General features: G+C 41.4%; 1 protein-coding gene and 1 long non-coding RNA gene across 2 annotated transcripts in view; both read right to left on the minus strand.

The window, feature by feature from the left end:
- Positions 1-25,000, minus strand: part of LOC135106218 (neprilysin-2-like) — a 108,409-nt gene that overhangs the window by 18,747 nt on the left and 64,662 nt on the right.
- Position 25,000, minus strand: part of LOC135106292 (uncharacterized) — a 49,870-nt gene continuing 49,869 nt past the window's right edge. The window contains exon 3 of the long non-coding RNA XR_010271241.1: position 25,000. This exon is cut by the window's right edge and continues 505 nt beyond it. This is a non-coding gene — a long non-coding RNA (uncharacterized LOC135106292).

The following is a 25,000-nucleotide window of genomic DNA, read 5'->3' on the forward strand; positions in this document are numbered from 1 at the left end:
TGCTCGACAGGTGTGCACAGCCGTATGTACATATCTCACACTCGCTGAGAGAGTAATGAACACTTTTACTGCAGGATGGGAGAGAAGCTCATCACTGAACGGATGCTATGACACAGCACTAGTGAGATAAATCAAGGTAATCTGATTGGTGTTCGTCGCTCTACTGATTTTTAAACATTGCTAGTGAGGATGAGGCAAGTAGCGCATTTTCTCCAAGCAATTTATCATCATGTTACAGCGATAAACAATAGGAGGCGACAGCAATAGTAATAAAGGGACAAAGATAGATAATGTATCTTCTTCAAGCATTAAACTACGTTAATGCGACAAGAGTGAGACGACAGCAATAGTTAAGAAGGGAAATAGGCAGGCAACGCATCTCCTAGCTTTATAATAAGTGATGAACTGCAGGAGGCGGAAACAAAAACAAAGCGACATTCCGAAACGTGAGAGTACGTGGTATCATCATTACAACTCTGCCTTCCTTAGTAATTATTCGAAGCTTGTTATGTCCTCTTCAAAATAATTACAAAAATACACCCAGTCTCAAAACAATACAAAGAGAAACATATGTGCACACGTAGCAAAAAGACTTAAATAACAGATGAGAAGAAATAATATGATGACAACTGTACTCTGTGGTAATTATTTTTGTAATTTGTTAATCCGCTTCTTTTTTATATAAACCCAAAATGTATTCTCAATACAATACAATGAACCGTATACAATGGCTTTGATAATATTCAGGTAGGACACACACACACACACAGAGAGAGAGAGAGAGAGAGAGAGAGAGAGAGAGAGAGAGAGAGAGAGAGAGAGAGAGAGAGAGAGAGAGAGAGAGAGAGAGAGAATCACCGAGTATCTCGAGCAGCACCACCTGCTGTCGCTAAAGCAGTTTGGCTTCAGAAAAGGCCGCTCCACCTCAGACCTCCTTCTCCTCCTTTCTAAGACCTGGCACGACGCCCTCGACACTGCCCGTCCCTCCCTGGTGATTGCCCTCGACATAGCTGGAGTCTTCGACTGTGTGTGGCATCGAGGCCTGATAGCGAAGCTCGAACAACTAGGCGTCGCTGGGGAGCTACTCCACCTGTTCTTCAGCTACCTCACGGGCAGGAGTCTCCGGGTGGTGGTGCACGGACACACCTCACCCAGCTACCCAGTACAGGCCTCTGTTCCACAAGGGTCAGTCCTGGTACTCACGCTGTGGAACATCTACCTGAATGACATCCTACGGGGCACCCCCGCAACCTGTGCCTACGCTGACGACTGTACTCTTTCTCGATCCTACTCAAGGGAAGAAGTACAGGACGTGATAACCTCCGTCAACAGACAGCTGGACGACGTGATGGCCTGGGGAGGGAGGTGGCAAGTCAAGTTTGCCACCGACAAAACCCAGGCCATGGTAATATCACGTGCCGGGAAGGACGTAGACCAGCTGCGTGGAAGGCTGAGGCTCGGGGAAGACGTCATTCCTCTACAGGACAGCATTGACATCCTTGGCGTAGAGATTGACTCTCGGCTGCGCTTTGATAATCACCTCGAAAAGGTGGCCTGAAATGCCTCCTTGAAGGTGACACTGCTGCGTCGAGTGAAACACTTCCTCTCCCCTGATGACCAGCTGACCCTGTACAAGGACCAAGTCAGACCTGTCATGGAGTACGCCCCCCTCACCTGGATGTCAAGCGCCCGCTGTCACTTCAGCCTGCTGGATAGGGTACAGAGGTGGGCAGAACGCCTTATCCACGGAGCGAACCAGCAGAGACCACTCCAGCAACCATGGCAATAGCGGCAGCAGCGGACACAACAGACTGGCGCAGCAGCTCCAGCGTTAGACTGCTTGGAGCACCGCAGGAGAGTTGCCGCCCTGACGGTGCTACACAAAGCACAGGTCCAGCACGTGCCGCACCTGGCGGAGGTGAGGGCCACCTGGAGGAGGTCTGAGCGATGCACGAGGACGGTGCTGACTCCCTCTTGGAGGTACCAAGGTCCTATTCCACCACCCACCAGCGCTCCTTCACTGCCACAACGGTCAGGCTGTGGAATGCCTTCACCACTGCTGTGGACATCAGGCAAATGTCCAGCCAGCAGGCAAAGGTTGCTGCCCACAGATGGCTACAGCAGCAGCCACCTGTGGACGTTTATAGTGTACAGTGTGCAGTGTATAGTCTGTAGTATGTGTAAATATGTGGACAGTAGCTTTAAGATAGTTTGTCACACGATAGTGTAAACTTTAGTTGCTAATATATCCTCCCTAATTATATCACTGTATCTATTGCAAATGTTTAGAGAGAGAGAGAGAGAGAGAGAGAGAGAGAGAGAGAGAGAGAGAGAGAGAGAGAGAGAGAGAGAGAGAGAGAGAGAGAGAGAGAGAGAGAGAGAGAGAGAGAGAGAGAGAGAGAGAGAGAGAGAGAGATTATAACTTAATAATAAATGAATAAATAGATACGTAAATAAAAGAAATAAAATTAAGAAGACTAAGAGACTGAGACTTAAGGCCCGTGTTCAGAAACGTTTCGTTCTTTCACCATGACTGTTTTCAAAAGCCACAGAGATGATTAGCCGGGTTCTCATCAGTGTTTTCTCTTGTTAACAACGAAAAAATCTCGTTAATCTATCACTAGAAGCATAAAAGCACCCTTGCAAGCGCGTGTGACCTTAACTGGAGGCTTTCGAAAGTAATGAAGATAAGGCGTAGAAATGTTTTAGAATACTGTCTTAAAGCTGTACATGCTAAGTGCTGTTCATTCCATCAACACCTGGCTGTATGTGTGCCGGGCGTGAGGCGTTAACCTCCCTTCTGAGAGCTACTTTGCTATTTTTCCTCCTCAAGCTTGATATAAACTGCCTGGTGGACGTTTGGTGTATGATTTGGAAGGATGCCGCTAACGTTAAAAGGAAGGGACGGAGTAATTCTGATATTTTAAAGTCAGTAGTTTTATTTTCGTTCAATGAAATGGTCTTTTGTTACTCAGATGAATTAGTAAGTGCCGTATTAGTATTGTTTTGAAATAAGATTATATTTGTCAGTTACTTATGTACTCATTATTGTTATTTATTTCTTGTTCAATTTGTTTTTGGCGAGTGGGGGTTGGAAAATGTATTTAGTCGATATTTTAAATTACATTATGGACGTAATTTTAGTAATAATCAGTAGAGTACAAATCCATGAATCCGGTTAATGCCATTTTTATTTTATCAGTATATCAGTTTCTCATGTTATGCTAATGTTCATTGTTCATTCCCGTCCAGATACGTACACTTAAGTACTTTAGTTAAGCAAAGAGGTTAGTTATATTCCTCATTAATAACATCTAATCAGTATATCCCTTCCTTCTGCTATATACGGGCCTATTCCTCTTTCCCTTTCCAACCACATAAAAGTATGTTAATTTTAAAGCAGAGACTACTAACCTTATCCTCTTAGTTATTTTTTTATTTATTTATTTATTTTTTTTTCAGTACTTTCCTCTGTTATATTCAGGTTCATTTCTCTTTCCAGCCACGTGCACTTCGGTATGCTAGCTGGTGCAGTGGTTCGTGGTCGGGTAATCCTTGTATGCGGTGACGCCCATTCGTATTCACTCTCTTCCGCCTCGTAACCTCCACCCTTTCATCCCGCCCCGCATGTCACGTCCGCAAGGTCACATTCAGGCATCCATGGTCCGTATTTTTAAACCCTTTGCAAGATAACTCAATGGGGCTATTTTCAAAGGCCACATGGATGATTAGTGAGGTTTTTAAGGTTTTTTTTTCTCAATGAGGCTACTTTCAAAGGCTACAGAGATGATTAGTTAGGTTCAGCTGGCTCTTATGGGTATTTTTTTACAGTTTTTGTGGGAATTCGTGTTAGACTAGATTATAAACACGAAAACATCATCGAAAAAGACAGAATAATGTTGCCTATGCGAATCAGATTTGAAGTAAAGGGCGCATCAGCACGGGAAAAAAAGCAAATATTGCACTTAATTGGTCTTAAAAAAAACGTTTATGCAGTATCATGTATTCGATGGACCAGAGCAGTGGTTCTTAATTAGCTTTATTTTTTTCTTTTTGGCTGCGACCAAAAATCCTGTCCAGATTGATCCTGGCGACCCATATATCTTCATAAACACTCTTTTGTTTAAAATTCAAATTACCTTTAAAATGCAAGAGTCGATGTAGGCTGTTTTTTCACCTCAGTTAAATTGTCTAAGTCTCTATGATTTGCTTAGTCTTAGATGTTAGTGACTTAGGTATTCTGTACACAGGATTAATATTTTGGTAACATTTTAAACAGGTATATTGGGGAAAAAAACTGCACATAACCTTGGCGACCCACTGAAATGGCTTGGCAAGACTTTGGGTCGCGACCCAGGGGTTAAGAACCACTGGTCTAGAGCTTAAGAACATAATGGAAAAAGCATTATCAATAGGTCTACACGTTACAGTCCCTGTGTATAATCTTTTTATCTCTATCCGTAAGTTTATCTGCATATTCTTCTATGGCTTGCAGCTACTGATTCGGCACTGATGACCCGAATATTGAGTCTATTCCAGGCATGCACCAGTTTCTTCCCTTCACCATCTCTCTCTCTCTCTCTCTCTCTCTCTCTCTCTCTCTCTCTCTCTCTCTCTCTCTCTCTCTCTCTCTCTCTCTCTCTCTCTTACTGAACCCGATTCTTCTAGTTCTCTCCAGTACTAACCTTACGAATCCTAGCCACATCACCCTTGCTACGTCCCTTACTCCACTGGGCTGCTAAACACATCAGTAGTGGCGATCACGTAAGGCTTTTTTTTTATCATCCAATCTACCAATCATATATAAATGCTCCTCTCAATCAAACTCTGGGTCCTGTCTACCTATTTGCTCGTGCCTAAACTGCGCATTCACCACCATGTCTCCCCTGGTTTTCTTTTCAGTATTGGATAGGTCTTTGAATCCTTTGTAGTTTGGCAGTATATATATATATATATATATATATATATATATATATATATATATATATATATATATATATATATATATATATATATATATATATATATATATATATATATATATATATATATATATATATATATATATATATATATATATATATATATATATATATATATTTTTTTTTTTATTATGTAGGAAGGACACTGGCCAAGGACAACAAAAATCCAATGAAAAAATATGCCCACTGAAATGCCAGTCCCATAAAAGGGTCAAAGCATTGGTCAAAAATTGATGAATAAGTGTCTTGAAACCTCCCTCTTGAAGGACTTCAGGTCATAGGAAGGTGGAAATACAGAAGCAGGCAGGGAGTTCCAGAGTTTACCAGAGAAAGGGATGAATGATTGAGAATACAGGTTAACTCTTGCGTTAGAGAGGTGGACAGAATAGGGGTGAGAGAAAGAAGAAAGTCTTGTGCAGCGAGGCCGCGGAAGGAGGGGAGGCATGCAGTTAGCAAGATCAGAAGAGCAGTTAGCATGAAAATAGCGTAGAAGACAGCTAGATATGCAACATTGCGGCGGTGAGAGAGAGGCTGAAGACAGTCAGTTAGAGGAGAGGAGTTGATGAGACGAAAAGCTTTTGATTCCACCCTGTCTAGAAGAGCAGTATGAGTGGAACTCCCCCAGACATGTGAAGCATACTCCATACATGGACGGATAAGGCCCTTGTACAGAGTTAGCAGCTGGGGGGTGAGAAAAACTGGCGGAGACGTCTCAGAACACCTAACTTCATAGAAGCTGTTTTAGCTAGAGATGAGATGTGAAGTTTCCAGTTCAGATTATAAGTAAAGGACAGACCGAGGATGTTCAGTGTAGAAGAGGGGGACAGTTGAGTGTCATTGAAGAAGAGGGGATAGTTGTCTGGAAAGTTGTGACGAGTGGATAGATGGAGGAATTGAGTTTTTGAGGCATCGAACAATACCAAGTTTGCTCTGCCCCAATCAGAAATTTCAGAAAGATCAGAAGTCAAGCGTTCTCTGACTTCCCTGCGTGATATGTTTACCTCCTGAAGGGTTGGACGTCTATGAAAAGACGTGGAAAAAGTGCAGGGTGGTATCATCAGCGTAGGAGTGGATAGGACAAGAAGTTTGGTTTTAGAAGATCATTAATGAATAAGAAGAGAGTGGGTGACAGGACAGAACCCTGAGGAACACCACTGTTAATAGATTTAGGAGAAGAACAGTGACCGTCTACCACAGCAGCAATAGAACGGTCAGAAAGGAAACTTGAGATGAAGTTACAGAGAGAAGGATAGAAACCGTAGGAGGGTAGTTTGGAAATCAAAGCTTTGTGCCAGACTCTATCTAAAGCTTTTGATAGTTCCAAGGCAACAATAAAAGTTTCACCAAAATCTCTAAAAGAGGATGACCAAGACTCAGTAAGGAAAGCCAGAAGATCACCAGTAGAGCGGCCTTGACGGAACCCATACTGGCGTTCAGATAGAAGGTTGTGAAGTGATAGATGTTTAAGAATCTTCCTGTTGAGGATAGATTTAAAAACTTTAGATAGGCAGGAAATTAAAGCAATAGGACGGTAGTTTGAGGGATTAGAACGGTCACCCTTTTTAGGAACAGGTTGAATGTAGGCAAACTTTCAGCAGCAAGAAGGAAAGGTAGATGTTGACAGACAGAGCTGAAAGAGTTTGACTAGGCAAGGTGCAAGCACCGAGGCACAGTTTCGGAGAACAATAGGAGGGACCCCATCATGTCCATAAGGATTCATGATTTGTTAGTGCATTAAAACTACATGTAACCTTCTATACACTCTCTTTCCTTCTTTACACAACTTTCAGGCTTCCTTCGCAGTACTGGTTAACTCTTTAAATCCTTAGTAATTGTTAATAGAGGAACACCCATGATTTGTCAGTGCATTAAAACTACATATATGTAATCTATACAACTCTCCTTCCTTTATACAACCTTCAGGCTTTTTTCTCCGTGCTGATTAGGCTGGTATTCAGGGACATGTATCCAATAATTTCACAGTGAGCTGCATCACGTGGCATTCAGCACATTAAGACTACGCTACTTTCTCGAACTTTTCATCACTCTGACTAAAACGGACAGACTGGCGTAATGAGCAATGCGACGCTAAGTCTGGAAGTGTCTCCATATTTTACATGTAGAATCCTCAAGAAACAGCCTTCGCTTGGCCTCAGTGTCGACGGGACGTGCAAGGTCATCACTGCCAACGCGAATAATTACCTGACACTCATGTCGAATATTTTACTTCGTTGTTTCCTGTGGAATTTCTCGAAAATTTGTATACATTTCTTTTTGGAGTCTTTTAGTGGGGACGGAATGAGCGACGGAATGAACGATATGCACTGAAAACCACCACTCGGGCTTGTTTTCATGTTTGGTGGCTTCATACAAAGGGTCCGACTGACAACCGAAGCATTGTGTTCACGTGGCCTTGGCGACTCGAGCACATCCTGCCGTCAGTCATTTACGAGCATCTAGTGAAACTTGTGTGCTTCTTCCACAATTAATACAACCGTACATTCCTTTTCTGGAACTCTATAAACATTGGAATCTCCTGCATGCTTTTGTATTTCCCCCTACCTATATGACAAAACTCTTTCAAGAAAGTGGTTTTATGACACTTTCCTCATAATTTTGGATAATCCTTTTGACTACTCTTTGGAGACTGGCACGTTCAGTTGGCCTTTTCTTCAAATTTTTGTTCACTTAGGCTAGAGCCCTACTTACGTAAAAAAAATACAACGTGAATCTCAACACTTCTCCTGAAATGCGTGTAGGAAATAGATATGTATTTAAAATAATGAAGTCAATCTTACTGAAATATGAATCGTTCGTGGCAGGTATCGAGACTGTCCTCCTCCTCCTCCTCATCATCATCATCATATCCGTGCAGGAGTCGTTGAGAGCACTCCTTATCGCGCTGCTCGGTGATCCACGTCATCACGAAGCAACTTTTGGCGAGGCGGCGCTGGTCACAACACTGCTCCACCGCGACGCACCATCACTTCCAGCAATGTTTCTAAAAGTCTTGTTATCTCTTCAAGACTATTTCTACGACCACAAAGATGAGAGTCAGGTTCTTATAGGCGTGTTTTCCTACCGACAATGCACGATTCTTGTTGAACTATCACTAGAATCATGAAAACACCCTCAAAATTTCCAGTAACTTCCACGAAAGCCTGTTACAGGTAGTCGACATAACACTTGAGACGTTTAGGAGTACGGGTTTCATCTCACTGTTGCCATTACGCTTCGTCCTCACAGATACGATATCCGCGCTAATACACTCATTCTCTTCTTCCTGTTCCTCCCAGACTCACCAGCACGCCGGTGCACACATCTCACGACTGAAGAAAGCGAGCACAGTATCATGTCACCTCTCTGTCTTTCCGCTCGGCAGCGTTTCTTCTCTTCACAGTTACTTTGTGTTGTTTGCGTGATTTTCGCTTTCGTTTTAATGTAAGCATGCGATTTTTTTCTCTCCATGTATATGTGTGTGTGTGTGTGTGTGTGTGTGTGTTTGAGTGTTTTCATATTTTGCTCTCATATATTGATTCTATATAATTTTATTTTGGAATGAAAAGTATTTGTCGGCTTGCTTGCTTGCTTGCTTGCTTGCTCTCTCTCTCTCTCTCTCTCTCTCTCTCTCTCTCTCTCTCTCTCTCTCTCTCTCTCTCTCTCTCTCTCCCTACACACACACACACACACACACACACACACCCACCCACCCACACACACACACACACACACACACACACACACTTTCCTCTCTTTCCCAGAACTCGGCTGTATGCAAATTTAACATCTGCGTGAGAAAATGCTATAAGCGCGTGGCCTGCCAATATGCGGAAAAAAAAGAAAAGAAAGAAAAAGACGCACTGAAATACCCATCCGAAAAGGCCAAAAGCATAGGACACCGGCACGCAATTCTCTACTCAGGTATTCGCAGTACAAGGTGAGTCGTGAGTTACCTGCACGAAGTCACGCACGTTAGCAGCCAGCGAGTGTGTCTCCGCCTGAACGTAAGCAAGTGTTCGACCTTCAGCTACATAGGCAGGCAGGCAGTCAGTTTCTTGGTTTAGAAAGCTGTGTCTCTCCTGAATCATCGCACGTATGGTTACGATCTTTACATGTGATTGAACGCGTCATGTTTTCGAGTCAGGAAGATAATGAGACCGCTGAAGAGGTGAAAAAAGACGAGGAGAGACAGTGGAAAGATGATAAGAGGGACGGTGAAAAGACGAGGGACGGTGAAAATACGAGCCAATGAAGCATTAGATGGACGGTGAAAATACGGGGAGGGATAGTGGAAAAGACGAGGGACAATGGAAAACGGAGAACGGCAGTGAAAAAGATGACGAATGGCAGCGGAAAGACGGAAAAAGTGTAATGGACGACGAGACAATAAAAGACAAGAGACAGTGAAAAGACGAATATATTATGCCCCTCCCCCGCACCTCACCTCTCTCTCTCTCTCTCTCTCTCTCTCTCTCTCTCTCTCTCTCTCTCTCTCTTTCTCTTTCTCTTTCTCTTTCTCTTTCTCTTTCTCTCTCTCTCTCTCTCTCTCTCTCTCTCTCTCTCTCTCTCTCTCTCTCTCTCTCTCTCTCTCTCTCTCTCTCTCTCTCTCTCTCGGGACGTGGCGGGCACAACAAACATTGTCACACGTCACAACACATTACAGGAGTGACGTTCATTTCTCACTCAGTAATTCTCTTGTCAACGGTATTTTCTCCTCCACTTACATCCTTTGTCTATACGCAATGAATTTATCAGCAAGGCATCACCAAACTCTTTCTTGAGCGTGCCACTGATCGGAGGCAATAAAAAAGACGGGATAAATATAATGTGAGATTTCGTTAATGGCGAAATTTTTTTTTCTTTTTTTTTAGTTTCATTTTCTTTCTCTCTTTCCCTTTCTTGGAATAGGAAATACGCACGCAGACTCGTTCCACTCTTAACCCTTCGGCTGCTAGTGACACTCATCTTCATTCGAAGTTCACAAACTTCACTAAGTATTCGATCCTGTCCTTTCTTACGAGTGTTGTTTCTCAAAAGCATAATCCATATTTACGTAAGACCACTTTATTAACTTTTTCAAAATCAGACAATTTTTCCTCCATTATCATCTAAAGCTGTTTAGACATTTATGCATTGTAGTCTATGTTAAAGCTCTGTAGCTTACTCTTTCTTTTCTTTTGTGTACGTTTATGCAAACGATATATTTATCTTTTTTTTTCACAATGCTATGATTGTTAATAAAGGAAGACCAGAATAGTGAAACAATTAAGCTGGGAAGAAGCTGCAGCTGACTAAGGCTTAAAAAAGGTACACTTGTTTGGGTGAAATCTGATGGCAAGAACCGACGGGAGTTTTCAGATGTCAACACGGCCACAAGCACACACACAGACTCAACTTCACTGATCAATAGCTACTGCTTTTGAACCTGTGCCAGGGGAGTAAAAATGATAAAAAAATAAAAAAAGATAAAAAATAGAGCTACATATTAATGGTCTGATCCAGTTTTTCTCAGAACACGGAAAACATGAAATATATCCTAAAACGTTTCTTGCTTGTTTCTCAGGAATCGCAAAACATGAGGGAGACGCTTACCTCTCAGTCATATGTTTGAATTCAGCTTTTTACTAATGAGAAAATTTCCTGTTTCATATAACCTAAGGCCCGGAAACTGTGTGTATGTTTCTTTTTCTTTTTATTATGCTTTATTGATTCTATTTTGAGTAGCGGGGAGGCAAGTGTGTAGCAATCCATCACTGCATCGCTCTATATCTCGTCCCCTTCCTTAGATTTGTTACAGATCAGCGGAATATACGATTATACATCATCACCAGAGTCCAGTGTGCTGCAGACAAATTCACAGCTCCAAAGAAAAAAATGTCATAAGGCGGTTTTAGTGTTGATCCTATTTTGAGTGGCAGGAAGGAAAGTGTGTAGCCATCCGATCAATGGACGCAATCACCAGAAATCTAGTGTGCTATAAAGAAAAATCACAGCTCCAAGAAAAAAGATGCGATACGATAGTATTAAAGGGACTGTTACCTATTACAAGGACTGTCATGTGTAGGTTTGATGGCTTCTTGCAGCTTCCATTATTTTGTTCATATATTCTTAATGAGAGACAGAAAGAAACGGGTATGAGAATCCTATAGTAATACGCATCAGGTCAGAACTTCCTTAACAGCCATCATTTCCACGCATTTTTCCTCGCAACCATTCTATCGCCCGCCTCGCTTAAACAGGACCATATTCTGAAACACTTTTGTGCCGCAGTTGAAGCTACAGGGGTTTTATAGGAAATTTTTACGATTCCGGCAATACATTAGCAACATTTCTATATTGTTAAAAGGAGAAAGTCTTGATAAACCGGCTCACTATCTGTGTGGTCTTTGAAAATATGTAGTAATGGTGTGAGAACAGAGCGTTTCTGATTGCCGACCTTAGTAAGAACTCGCACCACCGCTGCAGTTCAACTCCCTATACGTTCTTGCAGTCGGTGGACCAAATTCTGGGAAACTTTTGATAGTTACTTCATCATTGTCTTGACAATTTTTCGTTGTCCTGTCCTGAGTGTCACTTGAAGGGCGAATGGTGCAACCCGAATTATGTTTTTTAAGTACCTTTTTAATCTTTATCATGACATTACAATATCAAAATAGTGCTGTGTAAGGCCGTGGCTTTCTTACATACGGTCACGGTCATTTCAAGTACAAGTGGTTTTCGTCCATATATTTTCCAGCCTCTTCCTTTTTTTTTTTTTTTTTTTACTCAATTCCTTGTAAACACCGCCTTATGTTATTTTCTCTGGATGTATGTGTGTGTGTGTGTATATATATATATATATATATATATATATATATATATATATATATATATATATATATATATATATATATATATATATATATATATATATATATATATATATATATATATATATATATATATATATATATATATATATATATATATATATATATATATATAAGGAGAACTCTGACTAAAAAAAATAGTAACAATGATAAATAATAAATAACAGATATTAAGAAAGGGGAGAGTATTTTTTTCTTTTAATTAAACATCTCTCATCATTAAAATATATCATAATGATATAGGACACGAATGAACGCCCTTTTTTATATACTAGGGTTCTGGGCAAGCAAGAAAAAAAGGAGAAAAGACCATTTTTTTCTTTTTAACTGAACACCTCTTATTATTTGAAAACATACATAAGCATGACACAGAACACCAATAAAGACCTTTTAGTCAGGAATAAAGAGGAAAAGAACGGGGAAAAGTCCAGTTCTTTTCTCATGAATAAACACTTCTTAGCATTAGAATACATAAATAAGATAAAGAGCGAGCACCACTGAAAATTTTATTTATTTTTTTTCCTTTTTACACTGTTTACAACAATGTTCATCTCTATTTTTAACTCTTCAAGCTCCATTCATATCCTTCCTAGTCAGAACTACCAAATGCTCCTTTTTTTTTCACCTTAATGTCCTTTTTATAAACTTCTTCCTTCATATCCTTCCTAGTCACCTCCATTAAGTGCTCCTTTTCTCAATCATCCATTCATATATATTTTTTTCCACTACAATGTATATATATATATATATATATATATATATATATATATATATATATATATATATATATATATATATATATATATATATATATATATATAAACTGCCTCCTTCATATCCTTCTTAGACAGCACTGTCAACTCCTCCCATCACTTATTTATTTTTATTTATCTTTCTTTGATTTATCACCCTACAGTAAGCATGAACAAATGAGTCTGTCGCGGTACGAGGCGAGAGGAGAAATACCTATCACGGGGTCACCTTGGCAGACGGTTGCACGGAGCCAGGTGATTCAAGGACGCCTCACACTTACGTCACTTATAACCAGGTATCTATGGGCTAAGTGTTTCACGTCAGGCAGCAGCGGACCAAAGAGGATGCGGAGGAGTGTGGATTATGGCAAAAACTAGTGGAGTGTGGGAATGGGGAGAGAGAGAGAGAGAGAGAGAGAGAGAGAGAGAGAGAGAGAGAGAGAGAGAGAGAGAGAGAGAGAGAGAGAGAGAGAGAGAGAGAGAGAGAGAGAGAGAGAGAGAGAGAGAGAGAGAGAGAGAGAGAGAGAGTGTGTGTGTGTGTGTGTGTGTGTGTGTGTGTGTGTGTGTGTGTGTGTGTGTGTGTGTGTGTGTGTGTGTGTGTGTGTGTGTGTGCGCGCGTTAGACAGAAACAGAGACAGACAGACACACACACACACACACACACACACAAATGAAGTCATGATATAATATGAAAAAAATAATTGATAAAAAATGAAAATAAATACATAAATAGATGAATAATGGACAAAAAAACCTTAGTAACTGATTAAATTAAGACAAATAAACAATGAGCCTCTTATGAAACTCAGAAACTTGATGACTGTAAATGAAAGATTCAAGGCTTAATAATGCTGATCTGATTCCAAATTGTTCCTCGAAGACTGTGAGTGAAAGAGCAGAGACTTAATATTGCTAATCTGATGCCAAAATGTTCCTTGCAGACTAAGGGAAAGATCCAACGTTTAATAATGCTAACGTGATCCCAAAGGTGTCACTATAACATTAAAATCCAAGCGCCCACATCACATGACGCTATAAATTAATGTATCTGAACGTTTACAGTTTTTAGTATCCAGACAGGAAGAAAAATGGTTACTACAGTAGACGTCTGTGTTATGTTTCCCTCCCTCAACTACGGGAAGGCTTCCGTGCTTATCACACCTTATGAAACCTTGCTCTCTATCTCGCGGCCTCACACTGAATCAGGCAAGGATGTTAACTAGTTACTTGATTATACAAAAAGCTTCCGCTCTTCATGAAATACATACATAAACTAACCCTAAAGCCTTGCCTTCGATGTTGGTGCCTCATACACTCAGTCAGGCACGGATGTTAACTGTTACAGCTACTCGATACTGCAAAAAAGCTTCTGACTCTCCATAAAGTCATAACCTAAATTATGCCTGCTTTAAAATACACGTAGGAGGAAAAAAACACGGCATTTAGAATTTCCTGTAACTAACTATACTTAGGAAAGATAATTCGTCATGCAGGGCGCCACCGGACGTGTTGACATCATCGCCATCGTCATCATCATCATCATCATCATTTGAGATGACTCGTTTCCAGTGCTCGACTCCTCGCCTTGTTGTACTTTTTTTTTTTCTATAAAGCGAAGTTTAAAATTCAGTCGATCTATAAGTATATATATTTTTTCCAGTTTAATTTTTCAGGGAAATCATTTTTATTTTTTCCTCTCTCTCTCTCTCTCTCTCTCTCTCTCTCTCTCTCTCTCTCTCTCTCTCTCTCTCTCTCTCTCTCTCTCTCTCTCTCTATATATATATATATATATCTATATATACATATACATCACTTTCCTGTCCTTGGTTTCCTTCAAGCATAAAACCCTGAAGAAAGAAAAGTTGAACACGGTTCGGCCTTTCAGTGTAATGTCTTGATATTACTTATCTTTTAAAATTCAATATCTCTTTACCACTGCCGTAACTCCACGTGACTTCCTCACACAACGCGGAGTGACTGTCAGCCGTAGGGTTAAGGTTAAAAAAGACGAGTAACTCACCGCACCACCACCACCGCCACCGCCACCACCACCACCACTACTACTACTACTACTACTACTATTAATGCGACGTTGACAATGAGGAGCAGCGAGCGAGCGAGTCCAGCGAGTCAGTTGAGGCGGCGGGAAGTGATCACTTCAGGGAACCAGTAAAATTTTCCCTTCAATCCGTTACATTTACATTTTCAACTTTTAGGTTGTCCTTGATTGACAGAGAGAGAGAGAGAGAGAGAGAGAGAGAGAGAGAGAGAGAGAGAGAGAGAGAGAGAGAGAGAGAGAGAGAGAGAGAGAGAGAGAGAGATTTGAAATATTTATATCATCAGTATTTGTGTATGATTGATTTGGTTTTTAAGGTACACAGATACTAATTGTCCTTTCTGAAGCAAGAATCTTGTTTTTGGCAAAGATACTTATAATTAGACATTAACTGAAAACAATTAGAAAAAAAAAACAGTGGAACCTCGGTTACCGAATGTCTCCCTTTCCGAACAAATCGGTTTTCGAACAAAGTTACTTGATTTCAAATACTACAAGACGTAACAAAGTTGCCATTTATTAGTGATTTACAGTTTCTATAAATATTTCCTTCGTTTTTATATATTTGCAGGGGAGACATAGAAAGTAAGACAGTAATTCTATCTTTGAAATAAGTTAAATATGATCCCGTTGAAGAAGCTGAAAAACCTCGATGTAAACAAACAAGGTTCGGCGCTCAGGGGTGATCCCGAGCTTCCTCTGATTCTCTCTATCGCTCACAACACCATCACTACTGCACAACTGCATTTTCTCAGCAGCAAGATGTCTAACTGTTATTTATGATCACCTTCATTTTGGCGATGAGTGGGTTACTCCTCTTTGTGTCAGTCTGTAAGGCTTCTGCACTTGATCGGTGATAAAGAGAATGTCTGCATGATCTAAACAATATTTTTTAATGAGTTCTGTGTCACTAAGTTCATTCAATACATCTTTTCTGGATAAAAAAAACTTCTAAGCTGGAGGTGTTGTGAAGCGGTCATCACAGCAGTGGGAGCGCTAAGACATGGTGGACAGGTGTCTAAGAACGGATTAATCTATTTTACATTGATTCCTATGGGGAAAATAGTTTCGTTTTTTTTTACATTTCGGATTTCGAACGGATTTTCGAATTAAGTTCGAAAACAGAGGTTCCACTATATAATACAATATAAACAAGAAAAAAGAAAAGTCGAACAAAATATGCTACACTTCAAAGAATAAAACAAAATAATATAAAAAAAAATACAAAAAATAACAAATAAGCAGCGTTGTATGTACGTAGAGTGTCAGACAAGGCACATGACACCCACGGCAGCAAATGGCACCACTCACCAGTCGCCACTCGTAACATTTGTACGGGGCACTGGAGTATAAAAGCCCGAGTGGTATTGAAAAACGGGAGGGACAATTCTTCACTCACCACTCTGGGCATCTCTGCGCGCGGGGAGGCCAAGGTCGTAAAGGCGAAGAAGAAGAGGGAAAGATATTCAAGGTTCCCTCATAAAAAGAAGTTATTGAAGAGGACAGGGAAGTGTGGAAGATGAGGAGAGGAAGGAAATCCCGTGTGAGCTTCAATTCTACCCCGTCCACATGTGCATGAAGGCCTCACACGCTGTCCCCCCCGCCCCCCCCACAGAATCTTTCCTTCACTTGAGGACGGAGTTATTTTTCTTCCACCACCTTCTCAAAAGCCGCCTCCTTCCCTCAGCCACGGCCCCAACAATAGGAGGACAGAGGAGTGTTTACCCGCAGCCCCAAGCGCGACGAGGAAAGGCTGCTTCACTTGTATGGCGTCACGGCGCGCACACACACACACACACACACACACAAACCCTGACTGAGTGGTCGAAATCTATAATCTTTTCAGAGCGTATGAAATCGTCATCGCTTCACACAGACACACTCATGGACAGAAAGTGACTGACTGAGAAGTCGAAATCTATAATCTTTTCAGGTCGTCTAAACACGTCGTTGGCAGCAGCGGTGGGAGTGGTTATGAGGTGATAAAAAGAAAGCATAGACTGACTGGATCGATGTGTGTGTGTGTGTGTGTGTGTGTGTGTGTGCGCAAGGGAAGGTTGACAGAGGAGGGTTCGTGGAAGTGGGCCATTCTGTGTTGTTGCGAGGTGCGTTGGACAAACAAGAGACGTGACAGACACACAACACACTTACATATAAAGCATTGACGATGAGAGAGAGAGAGAGAGAGAGAGAGAGAGAGAGAGAGAGAGAGAGAGAGAGAGAGAGAGAGAGAGAGAGAGAGAGAGAGAATAATCCTCTTGTCTCAAAGTGTATGATGATTTAATGTTGGTTATGTTGAGGATAGTGATGGTGAAAGTGGTGAAATTGTGTAATGTGATGATGCTAAAATAGAGGAGGAGGAGGAGGAGGAGGAGGAGGAGGAGGAGGAGGAGGAGGAGGAGGAGGAGGAACAAGACGCAAGAAAAACAAAAAAAGAAAGTCAAAACAAAGAAAGATAGGAGAGAGAAAAAATAAAACAAAACTGAAAAGCCAGAAAAGAAGTCTTTACTACTACTACTACTACTACTACTACTTCTACTACTACTACTACTACTACTACTACTACTACTACTACTACTACTACTACTACTAAAGGTGATACAGTACTACTCTACTTTAAAATTTATTCCCTTGTGTGTATGTGTCTGTGTGCTGTCCCATTCCTGCTAACAAAGGCAGTAGTAACAGTAACATCAGCAACAATAGGAGGAGGAGGAGGAGGAGGAGGAGGAGCAATACGTCTCAAGAGAAAGCTGCTAATCACAACACGGATGAAGACTTAACGTGAGGCGGACTATTTACTAAGCAAATACGGACAAACGGGAGAGAGCAGCAGGTGAAGCGGCATGGCGGAGGGAGAACACATGCATTCTATCGCTTTCTCCATCACCGTAATTTCCTCAGGCGGTCATTGGTTCCTTGTCTTCCTCGTCTTGTATTCTTACCTTTGCCTTGTCTTTCCCAGCGTGAGGTTTAATGTATGTGTGTGTGTGTGTGTGTGTGTGTGTGTGTGTGTGTGTGTGTGTGTGTGTGTGTGTGTGTTCGGCGCGCGCAAGGGGAGGTTGACAAAGGAGGGTTCGGTGAAGTGGGCCATTCTGGGTGAAGTTTGCGAGGTGCGTTGGACAAACAAGAGACGTGGCAGACACACAACACACTTACAAGTAAAGCATTGACGACAAGGTAGAGGAGGTCCGTGACCCTCCATCTGAGGTCGCCGGGCGTGTCTTTCAAACGTTACTTACTTTTCTCTCTTTCAAGTATACTCTCGCACGAAGGCAGACAGACACACAGAAAGGCCAACAAATACACACACATATGCAGAGACAGGCCAATAGATAGATAAACACACACACACACACACACACACACACACACACACACAAGAAAATTCAGACTCACTTCACACATTGAAGGCTCAGGTCTTTGCATCATCTTCCCCCATCTTCCCCGTAAAAAAATATTCGTACTTGTATTGTTTTCCTTCCACGGCCATTCACACGAGATACTGCAGGAGCTGTCGCTGTGTTTCGCAGAGGAATACTCCCCCTCATCCTCCTCCGCACTCGAAAAAGAAGACTATTTCCTTGCAGTCATCATTACTACCAACGTACTTCTGCCCACTGAGTTTTAGAAGTGGACACAACGTTATTGTGACAGCAAGTTCTAGTCCAGTTGGCCGTCATTGAACATATTAGGTTTTTCTGTCAACTAAGAGTACAGTTAATATTTTTTAGTGCTTTGTTTAACGGTATGGATAGGACAGAAAATAATGGATTAAAATTTGATAAGGTTCGATTAAAAAAAATATATGAAGGAACTGTCTCAAACAGACATGGTAGATGAGTGGAATACCCTAAGTTAAGTACGAAAGCGCTCTTTATTCATGAGCTTGTTTTTGCCCTTGTGTCTTCCTGTTAGGTCCTTTAGAGAATGACTACCATAGACACAAGACATCCCGCGTCTGAGATCTCCTATAAAGTAACTCACGCGAGGACTGTGGACTGATGGGGCGGTCACTCTCGCACACTGTTTGCCGCCATGAACAGAGCGTCTGCCAACCTGCAAACGGCTCCCTTTGTGTACGGAATTTGATATGTTTGCACGTAATGGTATGAGGTATTGGCGATACAGCTGCTGTCCTTTACACTCCTTCCCTCCCTCTCTCTCTCTCGCAGCTCTGTCGGGCTCAGCACTTTGTCGCTTCGAATTGACAAGATGCAGAGATGAAAGGATGGAAGGGGCGCGCGGTGCTTGACTGACATGAGAAGAGGGTGAGGTTGCATTAGCGTACGAGAGAGAGAGAGAGAGAGAGAGAGAGAGAGAGAGAGAGAGAAGAGAGAGAGAGAGAGAGAGAGAGAGAGAGAGAGAGAGAGTGAGAGAGAGACGGGGAAGACGGAGTAGAGTGGGGAAATGGAAGCGCCAGGATTGGCTTGAGACACGACACTACCCTTAAAATGTTGAAAATAAGGATAGACGAGACATGCTTATTATGAAGGGTGCGGCAGTGTTACCAGACATGCGTTTGCCCTTGAGATGAATAAGAGTAAAAGCTCTTGTTAACAAATAAGGAAACAAGATCCTGTGGGGGAGGAGAGGAGAAGACGGGAATAACTTAATTAATATAAATAAACCTACAGCTCTCCTTCACCTTCAATCTAACCTAACCTAATCCAACTAAACTTAACTAAACCTGACTAATTAAACCTAACCTAACTGGAACTTAATCTGACGAGTATAACTCTATACCCCCACCCTCAATATTTTCCTAACTTAAACTAACCTAACTTCACCAAACTTAACCTAACCCAACTGAACCTAAGTAAAGCAAACCTAACCTAACTACAACTATCATCCACCACTTTCAATACCTACTCATAAATAAAATCTAAATGTACTGCAATGAACAAAAACTCTTAAAGAGCAATTTTCTTTTTAATGTTCTTGGTCTACAGTGTCAGTAAGCATTTCCAGCTCTTCTGACAGGCTTAAATGAGCCGTCTCTTAGTATATGTAGTGGCGTGTTTCTTTCCAGAGCTCCCCGACAGATATTAGACAAAAATAAAAGCAGACAATTTAAGCGAAAGAGGAAATTATTACATGGATAACAGGAACATTTTCACAGGTATAGATTGGAAGTTATGAGAGCGGTGGTGTCAGCGGCGCAGTCTCCCCTTCCGACACGCAACGGTTTGAAACCCCGTAGACTAACGAACATCCCTTTCTGCTTTCCTTGCTTCCTTCATCAACGAGGTAGAATTATAAACGAAACGAAGTATGAACGTAATGAATGCTTACACTGTATATCTCACATGACACTGCTACACACGTGACCTTAAACATATCTCATCAGGAATACTTTCTGGGGCCACAGATATGATTAGTCGCCTTTTCGTTAACATTTTACCCACTAGCGACGCAGAATCCTTGTTAGTCTATCACAGATAAATCTTTTCTTTACTATAATAACCTACACTTTTTCAAAGACTTTTTTTTTGTACTACAGTCTTGCATAGTTCTGTAGCCGAGAAGAGATCAAATAAACCTCCTTTTTCGTATTTTCTTATCTGATTCCACGTAAATGATATCGTACAATGTTTCTGCACAATTAATGGTGGATAACCGCAGTAGACACTTGCCGAAACGATAATTACTCCCAGTGAGATCTGAAGCACTGGATCAGGGGGTGCTGTGAGCTTATCATTAAACCCAGCTGTGATCTCACTGAACGTTTCTCTTTGTGTCTCACAACACAAGGGGGGCAGTCACAGCCTGCCCTCTAAAGGCAACCCTCTTCCTTCACACAAAACTACATGCACCTAATTACACACACACCCTTCACTCAAAATTCAAAATTATCATGGCGAATCCTGCACCAGCCTCGGAGTCCCTGTCTGGGGAGGGGACCACAAATGTTCCCAAGTCGGACTGCTCTTCTGGTATCTTGGTATCTTGACAATCCCCCTCAACTTTTTCTTCATTAACTTCTGCAACATTCGCAGTCTAAGACCTAATTTTCAATCTGCAGAACACCACTTCTTTACTAAACCTCATTTTCTTTCCCTCACTGAAACACAGGTGTCTGAGACAAATGACAGTAGCCCCTTTTTCTTCTCTCTCCTACTTTCTCTATCCTCATTTTTCAATCCAAAGCTGGATGTTGCGTTTATGTGTGCAACGACTTAACCCGCTCTCACGCCCACGCTCTTGAACCTTCCAAGTTTTCAACCATCTGGCTACGGCTAGAGTCACTCTCAAATTAAATTTCTGTGCTGTATACCTCTCACCTAACATCTCCGACTATAAGAAATACTTTGACTATTTAACTTCCAAAGTGGAGCATATTCTGGACTCTTCTCTTTTGCGGAGATCTCCATTCTTGGAGACTTCAGTATTCACCACCAGCTTTGGCTTTCCTCTCCCTTCACTAACCATTCTGGCGAACTAGTCTTTAACTTTTGCTATCCTTCACGACATAGAGCAACTGATGAAATACCCAACTCGTGTTCCTGACCGTCTTGGAGATACGCCCAACATTCTTGACCTTTTCCTAACCCCTAATCCTTCTGCTTATGCTGTCACCCTATCTTCTCCGTTGGGCTCCTCCGATCATAATCTCACATCTATATCTTGTCCTATCTCCCCAATCCCTCCTCGGAATCCACCAAATCGGAGGTACCTCTGGCGTTTTTGCCGCTGATAGTTGGGGGGACCTGAGGAGGTATTATGCTGATTTTCCTTGGAATGACTACTGATTCTGTGTCTGAGACCCGTCTCTGTGTGCCGAGCGCATAACAGAGCTGATAGTGTCTGGAATAGAGGCGTACATTTCTCACTCTTTCTCTCGACCTAAACCTTCCATACCTTGGTTTAACACAGCCTGTTCTCGTGCTATACATGATAGAGAGGTGGCCCACAAAGAGTACTTAAGCTTTCCATCAACAGAAATCTCATGCGCTTTATACTTCTGACCGGAACCATGCCAAGTCTGTTCTCCAACTATCCAAAAACTCCTTCATTAATAAAAAAAACATGAAAATCTTTCAAGATATAATCCTCCTCGTGACTTCTGGTACCTAGCCAAAAACATCTCCAATAACTTTGCTCCTTCAGCTTTTTCCCCACTGCTATCTCATCTATTTCTAAAGCTAAGCTCCTTGAATGATTCAGGGCTTGTTTCTCCCTCTCCTCCACCCCTCTGACTATTTCATGCTACCCATTAAAATCCTTCGCAGTGATGTTTTCTATGCCCTCGCTAGCCTAAACCCTCGGAAGGCTTATGAACCTGATGGTATCCCTCCTATTGTTCTCCGAAACTCCGTGCTCGCAACTTGCCTAATCAAACTTTTAACTCTGCATGGCAACATCTACCTTTACTTCTTGCTGGAAGTTTGCCTACATTCATCCTGTTCCTAAAAAGGGTGTCCGTTATAATCCCTCATACTACAGTCCTATTACTTTAATTTCTTGCCTATCTATTTTTTTTTTAATCTGATCCTCAAAAGGAAGATTCTTAAACATCTATCATTTCACAACCTTCTATCTGATCGCCAGTATGGGTTCCGTCAAGGCCACTCTACTGGTGATCTTCTGGCTTTCCTTACTGAGTCTTGGTCATCCTCTTTGAGAGATTTTGGTGAAACTTTTGCTGTTGCCTTAGACCTAACAAAAGCTTTTGATAGAGTCTGGCACAAAGCTTTGGTTTCCAAACTACCCTCCTACGGCTTCTATCCTTCTCTCTGTAACTTCATCTCAAGTTTCCTTTCTGACCGTTCTAATGCTGCTGTGGTAGATGGTCACTGTTCTTCTCCTAAATCAATTAACAATGGTGTTCCTCAGGCTTCTGTCCTGTCACCCACTTTCTTCCTATTATTCATCAACGATCTTCTAAACCAAACTTCTTGTCCTATCCAGTCTTACGCTGATGATACCACCCTGCACTTTTCCACGTCTTTTCCTAGACGTCCAACCCTTCAGGAAGTAAATAATTCACGCAGGGAAGTCACAGAACGTCTGACTTCTGATCTCTCCATAATTTCTGATTGGGGGCATAGCAAACTTAGTATTGTCCAATGCCTCAAAAACTATCAACTCGACACAGCCCCTCCAGACAACTATCCCTTCTTCAATGACACTCAACTGTCCCCCCTCTTCTACACTGAACATCCTCGGTCTGTCATTTACTTATAATCTAAACTGGAAACTTCACATTTCATCTCTAGCTAGAACAGGTTCTATGAAGTTAAGCGTTCTGAGTCGTCTCCGCCAGTTGTTCTCATCCCCCCGACTGCTAACTCTGTACAGTGGTCTTATCCGCTCATGTATGGAACATGTTTCACATGTATGTGGGGGCTCCACCCATACCGCTATTTTAGACAGGGGTGAATCAAAAGCTTTTCGTCTCATCAACTCCTCTCCTCTAACTGACTGTCTTCAGCTTCTTTCTCATCGCCGCAATGTTGCATCTCTTGCCATCCTCTATCGCTATTTTCATGCTAACTGCTCTTCTGATCTCGCTAACTGCATGCCTCCCCTCCTCCCTCGGCCTCACTGCACAAGACTTTCTTCTTTCATTCCTATTCTGTCCACCTCTTTAATGCAATAGTTAATCAGTATTCTCAATCACTCTTCCCTTTCTCTGGTAAACTCTGGAACTCCCAGGCTGCTTCTGTATTTTCTCTTTCCTATAACTTGAACTCTTTCAAGAGGAAGGTTTCAAGACACTTATCCTTCTATTTTCGATGATTCTCTTGACGTCTCTTTTGGGACTGGCGCGTAAGTGAGATTTTGTTTCCTTTTCACCAGTGACCCTCTTACGTTAGGAAAAAAAAATATATAAGGGTTAATGAAATACCTTTGAAAATCACTAGAAATTCTATAAAAATCTGCAAAAAGTAGGTAGTGGACATGAGACGCCTCAAGAACACGGAACTACATTCTCTCTCTCTCTCTCTCTCTCTCTCTCTCTCTCTCTCTCTCTCTCTCTCTCTCTCTCTCTCTCTCTCTCTCTCTCTCTCTCTCAGGAACACCAAGATCCGCATGTAAGGGGCACCAAGTAACACTAACATGATTTACGTTCTCGTCACCCTAGGAGGGGATGGGATAGAAAACAGGATGGGAGAGGGAGGGGAGACTTGCTTCGGGCACTGCACCCTCACTCTCCCTCCTTCCCACTCCTATTTCCCTCTTCCTCCCTCCTGTCTCTCTCCAGGCGGGGCCCATTATGGAGAGGACATGGTAAGGGGAGGGAGGAGGAAGAGGAGGACGGGATGAAGGACACGCTGAAAACAAGACACGAGTGAAGATGAGGTGATGAAAATGAAGGGATGATGGCAGGAAGTGGTAAGCAGGTAAAAAAAAAAAAAAAAAAAAAAAAAGATGGACTACGCATAGAGAATAATAATAATATGCGGACAGAGTAAATCTGGTAAATAAATAAAGATTTTACAAGGATACAAGTTGCGAGATGGGGAAGAAGGTACGAAGAAGATGAAAGAGGACTAAAAGAAGATAAAGAAACAAAAGGAGGCAAGTGGAAATTTATTATGAATGACATAAATGGTGATATAAGGAAAGTATATTAGAAAGATATAATACAAGGCTGGGAATGGTGAAAGAAAACGAGAGAGAGAGAGAGAGAGAGAGAGAGAGAGAGAGAGAGAGAGAGAGAGAGAGAGAGAGAGAGAGAGAGAGAGAGAAGGAAGCAATAAGAAAAGGTGAAAGACTAGAAATGACAAAGCGAAAAAAGAGAGAAGCAAACAAAAAAAAATGATGGACAAACTCGATTTCCTAGACATAGAAATCTCAATACGGCTATTTTCGAAGACTACAGAAGCTATTAGTCTGATTATCATGGGTGTTAAAAAATAAAGAAAATGGTACAAAAGCTTTATCAATCAAACATGGTGTTTTGGAGGCCAGAGAGGACAAGGGTAACTTCCTACTCTCTCTTTTAGTTTCGTGTGTCCATAGAAATCATTGTTCCTAGTCCTCTGAATGTTAAGAGAGAATGATGACAGCAGTGAAAGTGTTAAATAACCATCAAGGATCGTAAGAATACCTTTGAAAACCGAAAAACCTTGGTAGCTATAACGACTATAGCATTAATAGTATTAACTGGTGCGGCCACACTTTGAAAAATTCAGGAGCAACGTGAAAATATTGTTTACATTAGGGCACAGAAAAAAAAAAAAAAAATAAAAAAAAAAAAAAAAAAAAAATATATATATATATATATATATAAATATATATATATATATATTTATATATATATATATATATATATATATATATATATATATATATATATATATATATATATATATATATACACACACACACACA

The sequence above is a fragment of the Scylla paramamosain genome, chromosome 2, assembly GCF_035594125.1.
Source record: "Scylla paramamosain isolate STU-SP2022 chromosome 2, ASM3559412v1, whole genome shotgun sequence".
In the NCBI taxonomy this organism is placed as follows: domain Eukaryota; kingdom Metazoa; phylum Arthropoda; class Malacostraca; order Decapoda; family Portunidae; genus Scylla; species Scylla paramamosain.